We start from the raw sequence: 20432 nt of genomic DNA on the forward strand, positions 1-20432 counted from the left end.
TTGCTTCTTAGGACAGTCCTGGTGTCCAGTGACATTTACCATTCGTTTCAGACAAAACCCATGTTAGGTTGGTGACTGGTCACTCTAGTTTTCACCCAGGTTGCTCCTAATGGGATTAAAACCACGTCACCTCTTCGGTTCTGTGTGGGTCTTGCTGAGTGAAATGATCTGTAGGGGACATGTCAGCTCAGTTTTATTATGTTCTTTGGCCATATTTGGTAGCTCAGAAATGGGATCGGGCAAATAGGTGAGGAGGGTTACTCGCGCTGGGAGCTGGGCTCAGGGGGTTTGGTTGGGCTGCAAGGTTCCGAGCAGCTGGGACACGGTGCCATCGCCGTGAGCAGTTCACCGAGACCGTTGGCTCCAGGCTTGGGGGGAAAGCCGGTAGGTCACATTGAGGTATCGAACACTTGGAAGGTTATTAAGGCTCTAGATGCCAAGATGCATTTAAAGAACAGTGTCAGTCGCTATAAGTGAATGACAAAGGGTAAGAGTAGGTAATTATGGACAGGATTATTTCAAATGTTGAGTTCCAGAGTTTGGGCAGTTTGCGATGTACAACAAGGTGGCTTCGGGGACACAGACGACGATGACTTGGGCTCGGGGTGACTCTACCGTGGAGGGGTAGAGATCGTCACTACTTAGGCATGTGCATTATCTCACTCTAGCTGTTACATCCTCTTCCACGTTGGGTGTAGTTCGAACTCGGTCCACACAGCTGCGCTCCTTGGCTTGACTTACAGCTTTTAAGGAACCAAGTTACACTGAACCCGGCGAGGCTCATCCTGCTGGTTCGCCGGAGGACCCCGCACTTCGCAAAGCCCACGCGCACGTGCCTCTCCCACGCCTCCCCTCTGGGACACAGGAAAGACTCTGCGTGTGCGTCGGGATGGACGGGCAGCTGAGAAAGCCAAACGGGCTTTGAAATATCAGTGTAATTTATGTAACAAAAACTTTTCGTGGTCAAAGATAGCATCGTAAATCCCTTTTAGTTTTTCATATGCAGATGTTGAAAGGCTGGCATGCTCCTGTAATGGATGAGAGTTCAGAATGACTTGTGGCCTCTTTGAGTTTAATGGAGGAGAAACACACACACACACGCACACACACACACGCACACACACACGTACACACAAAACCAGACTTACTTTCGGGCTGATTACAATATACAGAAGTATATGCATGAAACATAGTCTGCTAGAAAGGTTTAATAGCAATATAATTGTTTGCAGTCAACCATTCTCAATTGCTTAGAGACCTCGCCTTGCTGTTGTGGCCATTTCGGTGATTTCACTGCTTACCTTCATCAGACAGTGGGCAGGGAAAGTGGCAGGCAGTGAAAACCTCAGTCCGCACCCCTGTTTCGGGGTAGCGTGCTTACACATTTCACATCACTCTCAGAGACGATTTTTAGTTATTTCTCTCAACAGCCTTGGAAATAAATTAGTTTTTATGTGACCATCATGACTTCAAGTGGCTTACTCCTTTTGAAGTACGTTAAAGAAATTGGACCACAAAGTGGTCGTTTAAGTCTTTGTGCTCGTCAGTTGCTGGTGACTGACCGAAAGCTCAGGGTGCAGACGTTTTCCTCTGTCTTCTCTGTGTGCCTCCGTTCTGGCTCTGGTTCCAAGCGAGCTCCCTGTCACGGTGGCAGAATAGTACCCACAACTCCAGGCCCGTACCCTGATTTCTCAGTCAACCTGGGGAGGTGCTTCTGTCCCTGATCTTGCCAGAAAAAGTCCCAGGCTCCTCTCCGACTGGGTCACGTGCTCATCCCCGAGCCAGTCATAGTGGCTGGGAGGATGAGGTGCCCTGATTGGACTGTCCGGCTGGCAGGGGACAGGGGAATGTGACCGTGTCACATGTGCCCCCTGGGAGTTGGCACGGGAGAAAACTCGCTCAGTCGGGACCCTGTGGACGTAGAGCCGGGGACACGCGGTTCCCAAGGAACATTAGGAAGTCATACTTGGGAGACGAGACAGTGATTGCTGGTCAGGCAAATCACTGTTGTCCACCACACCAGGTCAGTGGGTGACAGCCGGGGTGGGCGAATGCACCATCTGAAGGGAGCAGCGGAGGGGGTCCAGCGAATCCCCCGGGGCCAAGGGGACTAACTCCATACATCGCCCAGATTTCCTCTACACACCCTCCGCATTATTTTCCTCATAGTCTCTATGGTTTTAAAGACCATCTTCAAATAGATTGCATTTCTTAAGTAGTCATCGATTTTTCTATTTTTATTAACTGTTTACTGACTAATATAATTTGGACCACACAGAGTAGCTCTAAAGTCACTAAAACCGGACAGTTAATGCGTCATCCTCAGTGCAACCTTCTACTTCTACCTTCAGTTTCTGAAAGGATTTTCGAAACATCGAAGGTAGTTCCCACGAATCGACGTTCTCTTAGGCTTCAGGGGCCCGCGCCCGGAGGCTGGCCGAGATAACTTGTACGCCTCGGCGTGTTGTGCTGTAGCTGCTGGCCGTCGCCCCCGGCCTCTCGTGACATTATTCTTCTACAGTTCTGATGAGAGTCGGTGGGCAAAGAAGGTTGAGGATAACGGCACAGATACCATTTGAGGACCTGGCTGGGTTTTCTTCATCCAAGCCTTTCCTTTTCTTGCTATGAATAATCCAGTAAATTTGTTCAAACGGATTCACCTCGAAAGCGAGTCTCTCGGGGAGACTATTTGGCCTCCCTGGGGTTTAGGGTTACGGAAAGTGAGCAGGGGAAGGCGCCACTCTGGGTGGCAGCTCGCCTTGGATAAAGCTCCCAGTCTTATCAGATGTCAGAAAATTCTGTTGTCCCTACCTTGAAACAGATTCCGACGTCATCCAACCCTACTGGGCGGGGGTCTAAGCCACGGTGATTTCTTGCCTAAGTTATTGCAATGATTTCCCAACTGCCTCCCTGCTCCTTTACCTGCCCCCCTACGATCTCTCCCAAACCCCACATGAGCCTTGTAAAACAAAAACACCCACAACCACATGAGCCTTGTAAAACACACCTAGAGACCTACTTGCCACTTCTCACTGCCTGGGTCTGGCCACCATCACCTCTCACCTGCGTTATTAGAACAGCCTCCCAACTGGTCTCCCCGATTCCGTCTTTGCTCCCACAGTCTCAGCTCAGCAGCCGGCAGAGTAAGCCTCTCACGGCACAAATTCTGTCACGTCATTTCTCCATTCGAAAACCCTTCGGTGACTCCCCGTCTCTTGGCCAAGGGCGGGGTGAAGCAGGTGCAGGCGAAGTGAGCGGCAGCGGGTCAGGACGTCGCTCCTCCCCCAAAAGAAACAATTTCACAAGCTTCTTATTTGGGGCTCTTGCAAAAGCTGACAACGCTGACAAAGGGTAAAACTTCAAAAGCCATTGCTCACCCGACATCCTACTTTTCTGCCTGATGCAGACGACAGGGAGGGAGAGGACCGGGCGTCACGGAGCTGTGAGAGTCGCCGCGGCGGCCCCGCTGTGCACAGTTGGACCCGGAGGCTCGGCGTGGACCATCTGATGCTTGTCTCATTATCTCCTCCATCTGCGATGTGATTCCTGTACCTGAAAGTGAAAATCAATTTTAAAAGAGCAATTTATTATTAGCTTTTGAAACAAAACCAGGGCTTTGTACTTCGTGATTATAATTAAAACCTATCTTATTTTTTTAATTGTTATATTTAGTCTAGAGAGAAGAACCTAGAATAAGATTTCCGAATTTGGCCATTTGAAGACATGTATGAGTTGGGAATCCTAGTGGCGCCTAACGAAAAAATGGAAAAACCCTTCTGAACCTTCCAATACAAATCACGTACACAATGAAAAATTGTTAAAGATTTTTAAATGCGTAATAATTTTAATTTTTGAATAAGTAATACCTGTTCATAGTCCCAAAAGTTTAAAGGTCAGTGAGTTGACCGCAGCCTCTCACCTGGTGCCGTTCAGTAGGGCTTTCTGCAGGGCTGGGAATGTTCTGGTGTCACGTCGTTGGACACCGAAACCATCAGCCGCGCGGGCCAGCTGAACGGACCGGAATGCGGGCCGCGGGCGTTTTCGTTTTAATGTAAAGCTTCGTGGCTGCAGCATGGGGCGGCGGGGCCCGGGCCGCGGGGCCCCCGGCCGGCCACGCGGCGTCCTCCTGGGGGCGCCCCCCGCCGCGCCCTCGCGCACGCGTACGCTGCGGTTTCTGTTCCCCTTTCGTTTTCCGTGGCGTGACCCCGAGGCGTGGGAGCTCGGGGACGCGGGTCCGCCGGGGGTGCCGCGCGCCTCGGCCCGGCCCGCGTGCGCTCGGCTTTGCCCCCGGGAGGTCGCCGGCACGGCACGGGGTGAAGGGACAGCGCAGGGTGGCCCCCCGCGCCGGCACACACCGGGGAACGCCCCCTCCCAGCTGGCCTTTCCCGGACGCCTTCCCGGGCCACCCTGGGGAGTGCCAGGCAGAAGGAGACAGCCCGGGCGTTTCGTCGCCCCGCGAGTCACGACGAACTCCCCCGCGTTCGCGGCCCCGCCCCGGCGCCTGGTCCGCGCCCCGGCTTTTTCTTGCGTCGTCGCATTGCATCGCCTGCTGCCACCTGTGACTAAGTCGCTCAGCGAGAGGGCTCGGGGTGACAGGCATCCAGAGAGGGACTCGGCTCCCCTCCTTGTTCTCGTTTACGCCTCTCCAGCCGGCGGCGGCAGAGGCTCTGGACGAGGCCGTTGGAAGCGGGTGCCAGGCTGCTCCCCACGAGGAAGTCTCCAAGACGCGCCTCCAAGGGCGGTCACGTGACAGCACGGCAAGGGGAAGGCATGTCCCTCGGAGCCCCGAAGCGCGGGAAAACCAGCCCTTCGTACCGTTTGTTCCTGGGAGGGGTCTCCAAAGACACGTGTCTCCCGGAGTCCTTCTGACTTCTCCCTGATCCCTTTCTCCAGCAAGATTTCAGCCTCATCTACCCAATACGGAGGTAAATGTTGAAGCCTCGTCTGGCGAATGGTTGTCTTACGTACACATTAATCGTTTCTGCAAGATGCTACGTAGAAAACACGCAAACAATAAGCACTAGAAATTTTACAGCGTGGAAATGCAATTGTTCATAGTTTCAGAGCATCCTTCCACGCTCATGTACTCAAGGGCGTGCAGCAAAACACGCAGGGGACTCATGCAAATGACATCGTAGTTCGCATGTGTTTTGCAAACTGATGTTTAAAAAAGCAGCAACATTACAGATATATCTCCAACTCGAAAATCATTACGATGAGGACAAACATCCATTAATTTATTCATTCACTTAATACATTTTTTGAGCAAGTACCAGGCTCTACGACAAGCGTTTTAAGAGCATTATCTTATGTAATTTCCATAACTTTCCGAGATGATTACTTACGGAGAGGCAAAATAATTTGCCTGAAGTAACACAGCTCATAAATGGTAAGATGGGGGCCTGACCCTGGTTTATCTGTACCGATCTCTGCGACCTCAGACATTATGTTTTACTGTCTCCGGGATGATTGTTAATGACCGGTTTGAAGTCCATTGTGTTATGTCTTATAATTTATTTAGCACGGCTGGTAAAATCTTGGTCACATTCAATCGTTTAACCCTGGAGACAAGAAACCATCCAGAGGGACAACTGGTCCGTTCCGTGGAGTCCGGTTCCTCCGCTTCATCTCAGAGCTGCCAAGTTTTAAACTTTCTAACTTTTCTGTTGCCCCAAGAATTTGATAAAAATATTTTTTGTGGTGATATGAAAGAGAATGATTATCCTAAGCTGAGACATGATTTTTTTCCAGGTCTCTGGCATTTGCCTTTGCACCTGTAGAACTAAAATTAATAATAACAATAATAATACCCTTAACACAATGTGGGGAAGCCAAATTTGCCACCCCAGAATCCGTCTCTTTCTTTGTCATCAGGGTTATTTTAGGTTGATTATTCTTAAGAACCAGAAAACTCAGGAAGTTTTGTTTTTTTTTTTCGCCTCTCCCTACTCTGCATAAAAAGATTTTGATAGAGGGCCTACAGCAGGAAGAGAACTGTTATCAGAGATAACCACGAAGAACGTGGGCTCGATGCGATGAGCTGGGAGTGGGGGGGACAGGGCCTGGATATCAATCTCTGCATGACGCGACAGCCATTTGTTTACCAAACACTTGCTCTTTCCTGCCCCCTTGTGAATCGCCTACCTTCCCTTTGAGCCCCCAGACTCTCACCCCTTCTCTTTAGCTCAGGAAGACACCTAAGTCTCAGTTACCTGCCTTTGACTCTCTCATGTCTACATAGGTTCCTGTATGTACGTAGTTAACTTGGATTTTCTCCCGTTAATCCGTCTTAGGTTGATTTAACTATCAGACCAACCAGAAAAACCCGGAAGGGGAGAGGGGAAAATTTTCCTCCCCGACGACCATAACTTAAGTTCTTTCTCTGTGCTCCCCCACTCTGAGTATTCAAATCGAGCTTCCCAAATTAGAAAGTGCCAATTCATCATTCAGAGATGAGCAAATCTTTGTCTCCAAATGAAATTGCCAATCATCCATGTTTTACATTCTAAAATGTTACCCAATTGTTTCATTAGCTGACAGAAGAAAATGCCAGTTTATTTCCAATTAAAATACAGGGCCAGTGTGAAATTGTATATTTTTACTCAGGGACCAGGTTAGTCTTTTTTTTTTTTCTTATGAATAATATCTTGCATAAAAAACATTTCTGCCTTCTGTTACTTCTGGTAAATAACGGAAGAAAAAAATTCTACTATGGTGATCTCTCTATTAAACAACCAAAGATTTCTCATTTTGGTTAGTATATAAAAAAGATTTTGAAGATACAGTTACTTCTGGACTATTGAATACTTGTCAAGACTTCATACAAACACCACCATAAAATAATTTCACTTTTAACTTGATATTTCATATCATATCTAAAAATGCTTTGTGTGTATTTTTACCTGTGTTTTACAATTGATGGATGAGTTTATTACGTTTCATATGAATTGAGCCAAAAAACTACAGACCTTATGAGAGAATAAAAAATATATAATCGAATTTCAAAGTAGGTCACCCACTCCTATTGGCAAAACTTTAATACAATTCGAGTCCATAAGAATGAAGAAGGTGGGAGTTTATTTGTACATATGCATCTTGGTTAGGAAATAACTGACCTCAATATAAATAAAACAGGTCTCGATTAAAGCCTAAAGTTAACACGGTCCTACCCTTCCCATGAAGAGTCAATGAGTTTCCTTTGCCGTGAGTGTTTAGTTCTTGGATATCTTAGCTAAAGGTTTGGAGGCTATTGAGGTGTCAGCAACACATTTATTGTAATGCCCAGAGGTAAAAATTACCTGAAATAAGGGTCTAAATTTGTGCTTAAATAATCACGATCAGTAACTATCTTGGTCTTTATTTTTTTTTTTTGCTTTGCTTTTCTCTCTCCTCCAAGCTTCTTATCTGACCGTTTTCCCCTTCTCCAGAGATTTGTTGGAGAGATAAAAACAAACCAAAAAAGAAACAACAGATAGAAATGTGAATCACCAGTGGCTTTTTTATTTTTTTAACCTGGAATCCTCTAGGGTCTGAAGCAATCACTTTGGTTCATTCTTTATCATTCGGAGTTAGAAATGTTCCCCAGTCCTGAAAGGCAAGAAGACACTCAACAGGAAAAAGTCACAAAAAAGTTCTAATGCAGCTCATCTTGTTATTTGTTGACGTGGCTGTTGCAGCTTTTTATTTTCACAGTGTGGTACACCCAGATGCAAAATCGCTTTTGTCTTGTAGGAGCTGATGCTTGATGAACCAACTCTAGATTCATGAAATTCAGCTACAAGCCCTTAATAATGTTTTCTTAAAAAAAAGAAACCAATAACTTAGGGCTTTATAAATGGATAAAAAGATGTTTTGAGAAGATAAAATGGTTGTGTTGCTGTAAGCAACGCACTCTACACCAGTTACTACAAAGTTGCTCCTGGAGATGCTCATTCACACATACACAAACACACATGTAAACTTATACATTCATTTCAACCTGTGACAACTAGGATGCCGGTGTGTTGATGAATATTGTGTATCTAGTTGTATCTAAGTAAGGAGATGATGCATATGATTTAATTCTAAAGTTATATGTATACTGTGACTATTTATTTATACCTGTATCTCTATTATCTCTATCTCTGTCTCTGTCTCTATCTCTAAATCTATCTCTATCTCTATCTATCTCTATCTGTATTTCTATCTCCGTCTCCAAAGCATATGGATACAGGTCAGTCTGGCTCCGTTCCTCGTTACTTCAACTTGGAAAAGTGTTCAGTACATAGTAGTTGAAGCATAAATATTTGTCAATTGAATAACTGAATGACTACAGCATAGTTTTGTTATAAACTATCACCTGTTTTTCACTAAGATGTTGGCAAACCTTTTCCCCATTAAAAAAAAAAAGATTATTTCAGTTTCTAATAATAACACAGAGGAGATATTTACAAATCTTTCATTATGAACAACTTAAAAAGGGTAGATAGATATCCTGCAGCAGACATCTTGTTAACGAAGGGCTGAAATTGTGGGAGAAAAGGGGAGAATCTGTAAGAGGGAGCTGCGAACCAGAGTTGGGGTTCCGCACAGAGGTGTGAGCTGGCGCTGTCACTGCGGCCACTGTGCAGCTGTCACCTGTCACTCTCAGAGGGCTTTCCTCCCAGCTTCCCTCCAAAACGGGCTCTCAGGGTCCCTCGCAAACTGGAGTCTGGCTTGGTTGGCCGACGAGGGCCACGCGTGGAAAACGGGAGAGCAGAGGGAGAAGCCAGCGCGTTTCTCTCTCCTCCTGCTCAGGGGGCACTTCTCTACAGCGGTCGTGCAAGAAAAAGTATAATATGTATACCTATATTTGCATTTATGTACATTTTTTTGCATATCCTTTCCATATTTTTGGCACTGTATCTGAGATAGATTCCAAGACATGGGATTTCGGGGTGAAAGGGTAAATTTGTATGTTTCCTTGCTGGATGTTGCCAGATTTCCTCTCCATGAGGGATGAATCACTTCGTAATCTCGCCATCAACATTTGAAAGTGCTTCTTTCCCAATAGCTTCACCAGCAGGGTGTGTTGTCCAACTTTTTGAATTTTCACCCATCTGATGGATGAAGAGTGGATAGAAACAGCTCATGAAGTTGACCTTTATTCCTCATTTCTTTAAGGGTCATTTGCATTCTTTTTGGTGAAATATGTGCTTTTATCTCTTACTACAACTACAGAAAATTAGATAAATTAATATTGTTTGCAGACAGAAAGTTTGTCCAACTAGAGAACTTGCGAGAATTAGTTGAAAGTCTGTTAGAAGAATTAGGAGTATTTCATGAAAAGGATTATATATAAAGTAATTACATATAAATCAATATCTTTATATGTAACAATAATGTATGATAAAATTTGCATTAGCAATAACTGCCACTCCCTCCCCGCAAAAAACCTAAAAGAGATATATACTTTTAAAATAAAGAAAATGGAAGATTTTATGGCGATATGAATACTTAACTGTGATATGGCAAACCATATTTCTGCATGGTAAATTTTATTATTCTAAGATGTGAATGAAGTCTACTGAGATTAATTTGTAGCTTTAATCTAAATCAAAATTCCAGAGGAATTCATTTTTATCTTTATAGTTGACAAAGTAGAATCCGATGTCATTTGAAAGAATAAATGATGCAGGAGTTTGATGAGATTATTTTTAAAAAAGCGTAATCAAGACTTCGTTACTAGTCATTCAAGTGTTTATGGGGTTATAGTAATATACACAGTCTGATTGTGAACCAAGAAGATAGGTATAGATTAAGGGACAAGAAAATAAATTGGTGAAATAGACCTAAGTATTCAATATGTGACGAAGGGTCTTTTTCAAATCAGGAGACAAGTTTTTCACCGTATTCCTTTAAGTGTGATTTTTTTTTTTTTTAAGTTTATTTTTGCTCGAAAGTACAATAACAACCTTAGGTATCAGACCGTATATATCTGTGGTAGTCAGGGACCTCCCCACATCATATAGTTCAGCTGTTGAAACACGTGGCTGTCTTTATTTCTTCAAACATGATACTTATTCATCTATTAAGTCTTTATTTCTTTTGATAGCAGAAAACGTAAATTTTCCCAATTAAAGCAACTCGGTCTGTTCTGGTGTCAAACTAAGTCACTCAGATGCTATGGCTCTTACCTTCTCTCTGAGAGGAACTGAGAGGAACTGGGGTATGTGTGTGGGGGGGACGCGCCTCTCTATGGAGGGGCATGTGTCCTCCTCAGGACTCTCTCTCCACCCCGCCAAGCTTCCAGGTCTTGGCCGGTCGCCGCTGGATCACTGCTGGTGCCTACGGTTCTTTCTTGGCTTTCTGCTTGAACAGCGAGTGGTGTACCCTTGGGAAATACCCACTTGTCCTAACTGGAAGTCATCTTCTAGGACACTCGCTCCCCTACCCACTCCTTCACCCATCCTTGGGTGTTAGTAGCTTTCGGATGTTCTGCTCTGCCCTGCGGGGTCTTCAGCACACACTGGGGACCATGGCCCGCTGACCAGTTTTTGTCTAGCCCGCGAGTGAAGAATGATGCTTATGTTTTTAAGTGGTTGAAAAGAATCACAAGGTAAAGGTTATTTATGATACGCAAAAATGCTATAGAATTCAAATTTCTGTGCCTACAAAGTATGACAGGAACAAAACTATCTGTTTACATGCCATCTTCGGTCGCTTTTCCGTTACAAGGGCAGAGTTGGGGGTGACAGAGACCGTGGAGCCTGCAAAGTTTAAACTGTCTCCTGTTTGACCCTTTGCAGAAAAAGTGTGCCAGCCCTTGGTCTGCGGGTCGGGTGGGACCATGCTCGGGGTGTCTGCCTTTGTCTTCTCACCCGACCTCTGCAGCTCTGCCCCCAGGGCCCCCCAGCAGGGGGGCTCATGAAGGGTTCTCTGGGCTCCTTGGGCTCTACCTTGGGCACAGAGGCCACCCCTCTCTATTGCGTGTTACTTCTCTGTGACGTCCGCGTCTTCCGGGGGTGGCTTAGTCGGGATACGAGACCGGGGACAAGAGACCGGGGTCCCACATTCGCCTCGAAGTTCTTCATCCCTCTCTGTCTCTCTCGAAGCTCCACCTCAGCACAGCCCAGCGAGGGTTGTCATTCCACCTTGTGTGTGTGTGTGGGGGGGAAGTCTATGATCTGTTATAAACCCTTCTTTGAAATATAACTAAACCTTTGAAATAATAAAAGAAAAAAAAGGAGAGAAAGAAAAAGAAACGTTTTGTAGTGCTCAGTTCTTTCAATCAAAAGACAAGGTCTTCCGGACTTCATTTTCATTGGATTCTTTTATGTCTCGCCTTTTTTTGGGGAGGTCTGCTCCAGACTGGGTCCAATTTTAGTGGTGGGATGCCTTTAGTTTCAAAAGAATAATGAAACGGAGAAATGCAACAGTTACCAGTTGCATTGATAGTATACGTTTGCATTTACGTCCTATAGACACCAATAAACCTTGTTGTACTAATAAAAATCTTGAAATATCCTGGTAACAGTTGCAGCATAAGCATGTGACATTTTGTCAGTATTTGAAGATTATGCAAATGAATTCCAAGTGGCAACTTCTAAAAATGTATTTGGAAAAAGGTATTTTTTTTTTCTGAGAAAACTTGTTGTTTTTAAATTTAAAATGTATTTTAATGACTCTTAAAGAGACATAACACTGAATGAGCTAAGATCTAGCTCCAATGAGTGCCGATCAGGAAAGTATGATAAAAGAAATAGTATTAGACACCCTTGACTATTATACAACTCCTCCCAATTTCATCTCATATGGGAAAACGATACAATATATTTGTTAGAGAAGGTTGTGCCATATTTGTAATAGCAAGAAATAATAAAAAGGATACTTGATCAGCAAAAACATGAGTTTATTTTCTGATTGTATACTAAATAAATTCCAGAGATGGTTTAAAAAGTTAAAGTTAAAAAAAAATACAATAAGCAAGAACGACAACAGAAAAACCTAACGACAATTCCATAGAAAAACTAGAAGGAAGACTTGATTACTGCTGAGTCAAAGATACGGAAGCATAAACACCTAGAACTTCTGTGGGACACGAAATAAACACCATAAAATGAAAACAAACAATTACCTGGGAAGTGTATTTTCAGCCAAGGAGTAATTTAACAGAGAAAGAATTCTTACAAACAGTAAAGAAAACGAAATCTTAATAAAAAAAAAAATGGGTGGAGCTAATGAAAAGAAATAGAAATTTGCAAAAGAGTATACCTAATGACCAGAAAATATATAAAAACCCCTTTTCACTAGCAACCAAAGACATTCTGAATTAAAGAGCAACACATCCCGTTATTGCTGATCAAATCAGCACAGAATTTCAAAAAGATAACGGGCATGATTATGTACTGCTTACGGAAATACAAGTTATCTTTCTGACAGACTGTTTGCTGACATATGTGGGAATTTAAAAAAAAAAGCTCATATGAGTTTCTCAAGTAGAAGCTATGAATCATCTGCATAAGAATTATCTCTGGTTCTTCCCAGTAAAATGCATATTACGGGTTCCCACCTCAGACTTAATGAATCAAAACACACGGAAGGGCGGGGCAGGAAGACCGTGATGTGTAAAGCACCAAGAACACAATGACGTTTACGGAAAATAGGATTGGAATGACTAGTTTCCCCAAACCCAGTCATTCTATTAAACAATCATTGCACACTCAAAACCACACGGACGTTCTTATGTTCTTATATTCAGTATATTCTTATAAAAGGAAAATATTGAGGTTACTTAAATGTACAAAGATGGCTACAGTTAAATTAAATCATAGATTTATGTAATAGGCGCTATATATATATATATATATATATATATATATATATATATATATATATATAACAGAGCTGTTTCTCAAAAATATATGATGGTATATAGGAAGATGCCATGAAATAAGTTAAATTTTTTTTTAAATGGGCATAAGACTTCATGTATTGTGTTAACCTAAATTCAAAAAGCACGCATATATATTTTCATTATGTCAATACTTCTTTCCTAAACTTTTTAAAAAAAATTTTCCTGCTTTCAAAAGCATGGTTTTCAGTATAAACATATAAATTGGCATCTTCCCGAAAAGCAGGCCTTACAACAGAACAGCATTCTCTCGACAGCAGGAACGGGCCGCAGGGTCTTTGAGCCGACGCCGCCGTGTCTGGGGGCCCCACGGCCATCTCCCCGGGCCGTAAGGAAGCCTCTCACCTGCACCACGCGCTCCACTCACCCACACACTCTGCCTCCTTTTAAGCAGAACTCGTTCATCCACCTCGCGAGCCATCGGCATTGCCCTTCCAGTGTTTCTGCATTTACAGGCGTGTGTGCTGAGGTGGCTGATGTTTACATTGCGGTCTGCCTCGCATCACCTCATCTCTTCCAAGCTCATCTTCCAAGACCAGGTGCGTGCGGTTACGTGCAGACCCGATGCGGGGCTGCGCATCCTTAGAGCTACATATACATGCCCCGTGTTTGCTGACTACTCACAGTGTTGCATCTATCAGCCCGATGACATCTGTGATAGCCAAGCAAGTGTCACTGTTCAGCCTCTGCTGGGCTTTGTCCTTGTAGATGACTGGACCTCAGTTCTGGTTTCACCTGAGAACTTCACACAAACGAATGTCTGACACGGCCCTAGCTCAAGCGGGCCAGAATCTTCAGGGATAGCACCTTTGATTTTGGATTGTTTTTAATAATCTATCCCAAGGGATTGCAGCCAAGGACGAGATCCTCTCATTTACATGAATATATCAATAGCCCAGGATTTGAGGTTGGTTAAATGAAAAAGACTGAGTGTTATTTGCCAAGTGCAGTGGAAAGTTAAATATTGGGTTAGTTGTAGAAAGCCTAAGATTGTATTTCTTTATGAGGCTTCCTTTTTAAGCCTCACGTATGAGAATCGAAGCCTTGAAGGATGATTCGTGGTTCGTAAGAATGGGAAGGATGGTGAAGAGCATCTCACTCTGAGGCAAATGCCCATGGGAAGGTTTGGGAAGGGGAGAAACCAAAAAGGCCAGTGAGATTCGGGGGGCGGGGTGAGGCAGGGCCCGGGTCGATGCGTGAGTTATGTTACGGCATCTGCCTTTTTTTTTCAAATGACAGTAGAAAGCTCCTTGTGTGTTTTAAATAGGAGAGCCCAATACCTGTATTTTTAAAAGATTAGCCTGGTTGGCAGTAGGTCGAGCGGAGCAGGTGTGGTGCAGACAAGAATGGTGTCGCCGAGACCAGAAAGGAGGCCGCGGCACGCGGCAAGTGAGGGATATGACAGGCAAGGTGGCGCTGTTGGCAGAGAGGGGGGGCGGATTCGGGAATTATTTACCAAAAGATTTTTCAGATCGAGATTTTCATTTCTGAGCTACTCTCTGCCCCTGCAGAGCACGCAGGGGCCAGAGTAATAATTTTCATTTGCTAGATGCAAAAAATCAAAACCGTCAATACAGGAGGCTACTTTGCAAGCTCAAGGTCATGGAGAGAATTTGGCCAAGGAAAATGAGAACCGACTGGCAAGAGTATATCAAGTAATTGCCTTTCACTTGCCACTGGCCAGCACTGTAAACATCTCACTGTCACGTTAGTGAATTCATTTTCCAGCATAAGCTCAAATGTATTTAATTTAGAGTTTCGTCTTAAGCAAAATATATGTTTCTCCCCTTTATCCAAAGCTCATGACATACTTGAGCTCTTTGCTTTTTGCAAGGCAGCACTGTAATGTGAGTATACCAAGCAGTTAAGTGGAAATTGATTTCATTTTTTTTTTTTTTACTATTTTTGGTGAACAATTTTTAAAAATCTTGCTTATTTAAAAAAATTTCTCATTTCCTTTCTATATCCAGTAGTGGCATTTTCGAATGAGAATATTGGGGTAGTTGATCGAAGTGTACACATGTACATCGGTATCATAAATGAGATGCCATAAATTGGTGGCAAAGAGGATCCGACTTGCCAAAGTTGAGCCACTTAAAAACTGTGTGTTTGGGCAAGTCAATAAACCGTCTTTGCACCTGAACTTCGTCTGTAAAACGGAACCTCCTGCTGTGAAGAGTAGATGAGGCGATGCCTGTAGAATCGTACAGCACTTTGTACAATACCTAGGGCATCATTGGAACCCAGAAAGTGTTACTTACTGCTATCAGTGGACAGGTATAAGAAGGAAGAGAGAAGACACATCCAGACATGGTTTTCATGAGTCTTCCATCAATAGTTAGGCTAGAACAAGATCTAGGGGAGAATTGATTTGGTAAACTGGAATTAGCCAAACTTTGGCATCAGGGAACACGTGTGCTCAAACCCTCTTAATGCTTCTGTCTCTCTAAAGTACACTGCTCCATGTTGGTGGGAATCACCAGGATTTCCTCTGGGGACAGAGACAACCTCTGGTCCTCAATTCGCTTAGCAAATGCTTGACACTTACTTGTTGGGAAAGTAGAATAAGCCATCAGGTCATTTTGTGCTGTAACAAACACACGCAAAGAAACTCAGCAAGCAATAGGGGACTAGGTAACTCATCATGCCCCAAACCAATTTTACATCCCCCCAGCAGGAGGTCTTATGATTTTGATGTTTCCGTGTTCCTTGGGAGAGCTAGACCAAAATTATTATTTTTTTGGCGTGTCCTTTCTTCTTTGCTCCTTCTTTCATTTTATGATCTTGCTTCTTTATAATTCTGTCTTCTCCTTTTTACTTCTATCATTTTTTTTCTTTTCTTGTGTGTTTCTATCCCCTATATTTATGCTGCTCACCCTCATTCTTTCATTATTCAGAGGTGTCCCTACATTTAACACACTTGTTCTTATTTCATACAAAAAAGCTAAAGCCCTTGTTCAGAACTATAGAACAATAAGTAAAGCTTGCCTTCTTTTGTGAATGGTAGAAATTTATTGCAGATTTATTGAAGAAAATTTCTACTTTATTAAGCTGACAGATTTTGCTTGAAGGCATACTACCTTCTGAAATTCTAAATTTGATTTAAAGGTCAGAGGAAAAGTGTGGCACTTAAAATCTTCCCGTGAACTGCCTTTGTAACACTAAATAGAGTTTACAAGGAGAGGAAATTACAATTGGTCAGCAAAAGGCATGCCAATCACAGCTTCTCGTAATAAACTCTTCGCCTTTAACCAAGCTAGGAGATGAAGAAAATGACTAGGTTAACCTGATCGTGCTGACCTAGGAATCTGCACGTTCGATTAGGTGTGTTGAATTAGACGAACCCTTTTGTGGGATGAGAAGGAAAAGCACTATTTCTCTGAAGGCTGGAAAAATCTTAATCACAGTTATCAATAACAAAGTTATTTTTATTTACATTGATATAATGGCTTTCTAAAAGGATACTCCTATTTAAAATAAGCTGTAGTTTAGTTTATTTTTTTGATGTCATAATAACTCAACTAGCTATTGGAAATGGGTGTAAGAATTGCTCTATTTCCAAATGATTTTTTTTTTTACCATGGCAAAAATATATTACTTTCTTAATTAAAATTATTTTGTATGTAATCAAGCTGTACATTTTAGCAGTAAAGAAGTCTAGTGAAAATTTCAAATTTACTATATAATACCTTAAAATGTGCAAACTTTAGTTATAATGGATTCCTGGTGATGAGAGAGAGCACACAAACTCCTAAAAATGGGTAACATCAGACTTGTCAGAAATCAAGAATATGGCTAAAACATGAATGCAGAATCAAACACCATTGTGATGACTGTGGAATGACCCTTTCGCTCCTGTACATCTTTCTGGTGAAGGGTGGCGGCAAAGGATGCTTGAAGTTGAAAAACAGAAACAGTCAGAGTGGGAACAATATAGGGTACTGGCTTTTCAAACAAATAATAATGTTTTCAAATCGTTTTTTAAAACAGTGTTCTGCCTGAAATCAGTCCTGGAAAAAAGAAAGTCAAAAAGCGAGTGCTCGTTGATGACAGGGCTCATCAGGGCAGCACATCCGGGGTTTGCGGGGACGGTGCCAATGACAGCCGCAGTGATGAGAGTGGCCACTTCCTCCTTGCTCTTACTGGCTGATGCCCCCCAGCTATCAATGGCGACTTCTTCCAGCTTTAAGTACCGTTATCGATACCAGCTTGTTACTGTTTTTATAGCGTTTGTTTTATCGACTATGATAGTAGCACATGCTCACTGTGGAAAATTTGGGAAATGCGTAGTCACTTAAGGAAAAATGGGAACATCGCCCATAACCTTACCACCAAGAGACAGGCATTGTAAATATTTTGGACTGTTTCCTCCAGCTTTTCATTCTGTGTGCTTATGTGTGTGCGTATGCTCGGGGTGCGTGCCTGTGTGAAATGTTATCAAATGGATAGCATAATATGCACGTAATTTTATATTCCATCTTCTTCAATTTAACATGATATTGTATTTTTCATATTATTATGAATTCTTGAAAAAAGGGCTTGTAATATCTGGATAATATTCCACTATAAGGAAGAAGCATACTTTGTTCATTTTAGTTGGGCATCGAGATTGTCTCTAATTTTTCACTCAAATCATCTTGTGGTAAATATCCTTGTATCTAAGTTTGTGTATCTGATGATTTTTTTTCAGCATCTTTTCCTGAAAGTGTAATGATAGAAAGGATAGAAACAAACTTGGGTCTCCACACCATGGGGTAAATTTTAGTACCTTTTTTCTTTTTGAGGCGGGTTATTTTGCGCAATCAGAAAGCATTACTCTAGGGCTGTCGGGGGGCGGGGGGCGGCCCAAGTTCAGTGGGGCCGTCTTCCCTCCTGTGAATAGTCCGGTCACATCTTATGAATGTGCTGACAAAGTAACTTTGGATTCTTGTTGCTTTCTCGGAAACAAGACGAAGAAAACTTGGTCTGACTCTGAAAGTTTATACACACACACATATATACATACATGTATGTGTATATATACACGTATTTGTGTATATATACACATACATGTATGTATATATGTGTGTCTATGTCTATTTGTTCATTTGTTTGTGTATGTATGTATGTATGTATGTATGTATGTAGGTAAACAGAATGGCCAATGAATGTGCCTTTATGACAAGACATTCATGAAACAAAATCATTCCTGTAGATGTCTTTATTATTATTTGAAAGGATGGATGCCCTAAGTTTGAAGCTCAGGAGTGGGTCCCAGAGATGTGATTGGAATTTTCGAGCAATTAACCAGTTTAATGAGAGTGTGTCTAAACAACGCATCGCTACATTTTAAAGCCTGTATAGGAATAATTCATATTACAAATGTAGTCAATGACGCTGACTACTCCAAATGTGTAGTAATTTGTATTATTTCAAAATAAAACCCATAAGGTAGGTATTATTATTTTCTGCATTTTTACATATAAGGTAATGAAACTAGGAGCATTTAAATAATTTATCCAACAATTTATCCAACAATCAGCCAGGTAGCAGAGGACAAATCTTGAATTATGAACCCCGTGACTCCCGGATCTGGCCTTTCCTTTTGGGTACTACTTCACAGTACTACATCACTAGTACTTCGGAGTACTACTTCATGATGATCGTTCGGAGCAGTACTTTAAGGTACTATGTCACGGTACTACTTCACAGTACTATATCAGAGTACCAGGTCACCACCCTGTTTTATGGTACTACTGTACAATATGACTTTGGAGCAGTACTTCATGGTAGTACTTCGTGGTAGTATTTCACAGTAGTACTTCACAGTAGTACATCATGGTACTTTATCACAGTAGTAGTCTACAGTAGTATTTCACAATGTTATTTTACAACAATTTTTCAGGGAAGGACTTCATTCTATCACTTTATTGCACCATAATTTGGGAGCTTACCTAGGCGATTAAATGTCGTTAAAAGGTAATTTTCAAAAAAAAGGTAAACCATGACTCTCAGATATAAAATGAACATGTGTTAGAGACTTTATTTAACTCAACAATGAGCAAACCAGGTGGAAGTTATAACTGGTACAGCGGAGAAATCTAAAAAAGTGCACATTCAAGCAGAATACGAGAATGTCGAATGTGCAAATGGAGGCAAAACTGGCTTTTCTATAATGGAGGAGTGATGTCGCTGGAACTTCCGCAGAATTTATGTCTACAGACAAGAGTTATTTTGCTTTGCTATTGATTACCTACAATGCACAGAAGGTAAGATAGTTTCTATAGAACAGACAACCCTGTGGTCTAGACAGTGGATAGGTCTCCGATGAAGCACAAAATTTCCCCTATAGTGTGTGGTCTTTGAACGTAACAGTGACAATTTTTGTCAGAGAGGACAACAGCTCAGTCCTTCAAATTCCTCTAACCTGAATTATCCAGGTGATTGAAATAAAAGGGATTCAGATACATTTGTACACATCTTATTTTGTTGGTGGAGATTTGACCAAATTCATATAGTGCAATGACTTGACCGAAGCCATTTCAAAAGGAGATAGATATGGGGGAGATTTTTACGTTAATTCTTTGACTTTCAACCACAAACTTTCTTGGTTTATAAAGTCACAAGATAATTTTTCTAAATGCCAGCCTTGCAAATTCAAGCTGAGAATGAAATTCAAGCTGTGTTTTTTCTGCTTCTTATACTCCATCATTGCTAGTAATGAAGAGCCTGCAAATTTGTCAGCCAAGTCCTGACAGTAAAATCTTTATTACCGGTGATGATGTAAGAGGAAAAAGGAGCACAGCTTGACTTTTAGTTCCCAGGTCGAATATAGAAAGCTGATGTCTAAAAAAAAAAAAAAAAAAAAAAAAATTACACTGAACAAATTTGATCATTAAGGCAAGGGAAATGCAGAGCCCAACAAAACCAATTTTATAATGATGGAACTGACCATAATCACTGTTAATTGTTCATCAGAAGGTGAAGAAATTATGTAGGGATTAACTAGCACAACAGAAATAATTGGGAAAATAAACAGAAAATTAATTTAAAGCAATGGTTAACAATATAAGTCAACCTCGGTGTACGGCTGCAGGGAAAAATTGATAAAGCAATTTCTCAGAAAATCCATAAAGTTCTACAAAATTGCCTTGTGATAAGAATTGCAGAAGAGACAAACATTTAGCCTGTTGCATGTTGGAGGTTTATTTAATTAAAATTAAGCCAGATCTAAAGGGTAGGTTAATTACTACAGGTCTTGATCAAATCGCATAAATAAAAAAGCAAGAACTAAGTTGGGAAACAAAACCAAACCATACAATGTAAAACAAAGAACAAATAAAAATGCACTTGACCTGTAACTTCTCTAGCGAAGGGAAGGGGAGGTTTGCTGTAAAGATGCTGTGAATTCAACATGTTCAACAGGAGCCTGAGATGGATCTGAGTACACTCGTACCCCCCCACCCCGACCCTGGTCTTCCAAATCTTCCCACTGGAGCGTTGCTCGGACCTGGCAAAGATGCCCTTCTCCCTTTTTATTCTTTAGTTGTTTAGCTTTGCCAAAATTCATTTCTGTTGCTTG

This window comes from Rousettus aegyptiacus, unplaced genomic scaffold (genome assembly GCF_014176215.1).
Source record: "Rousettus aegyptiacus isolate mRouAeg1 unplaced genomic scaffold, mRouAeg1.p scaffold_m13_p_12, whole genome shotgun sequence".
Lineage (NCBI taxonomy): Eukaryota > Metazoa > Chordata > Mammalia > Chiroptera > Pteropodidae > Rousettus > Rousettus aegyptiacus.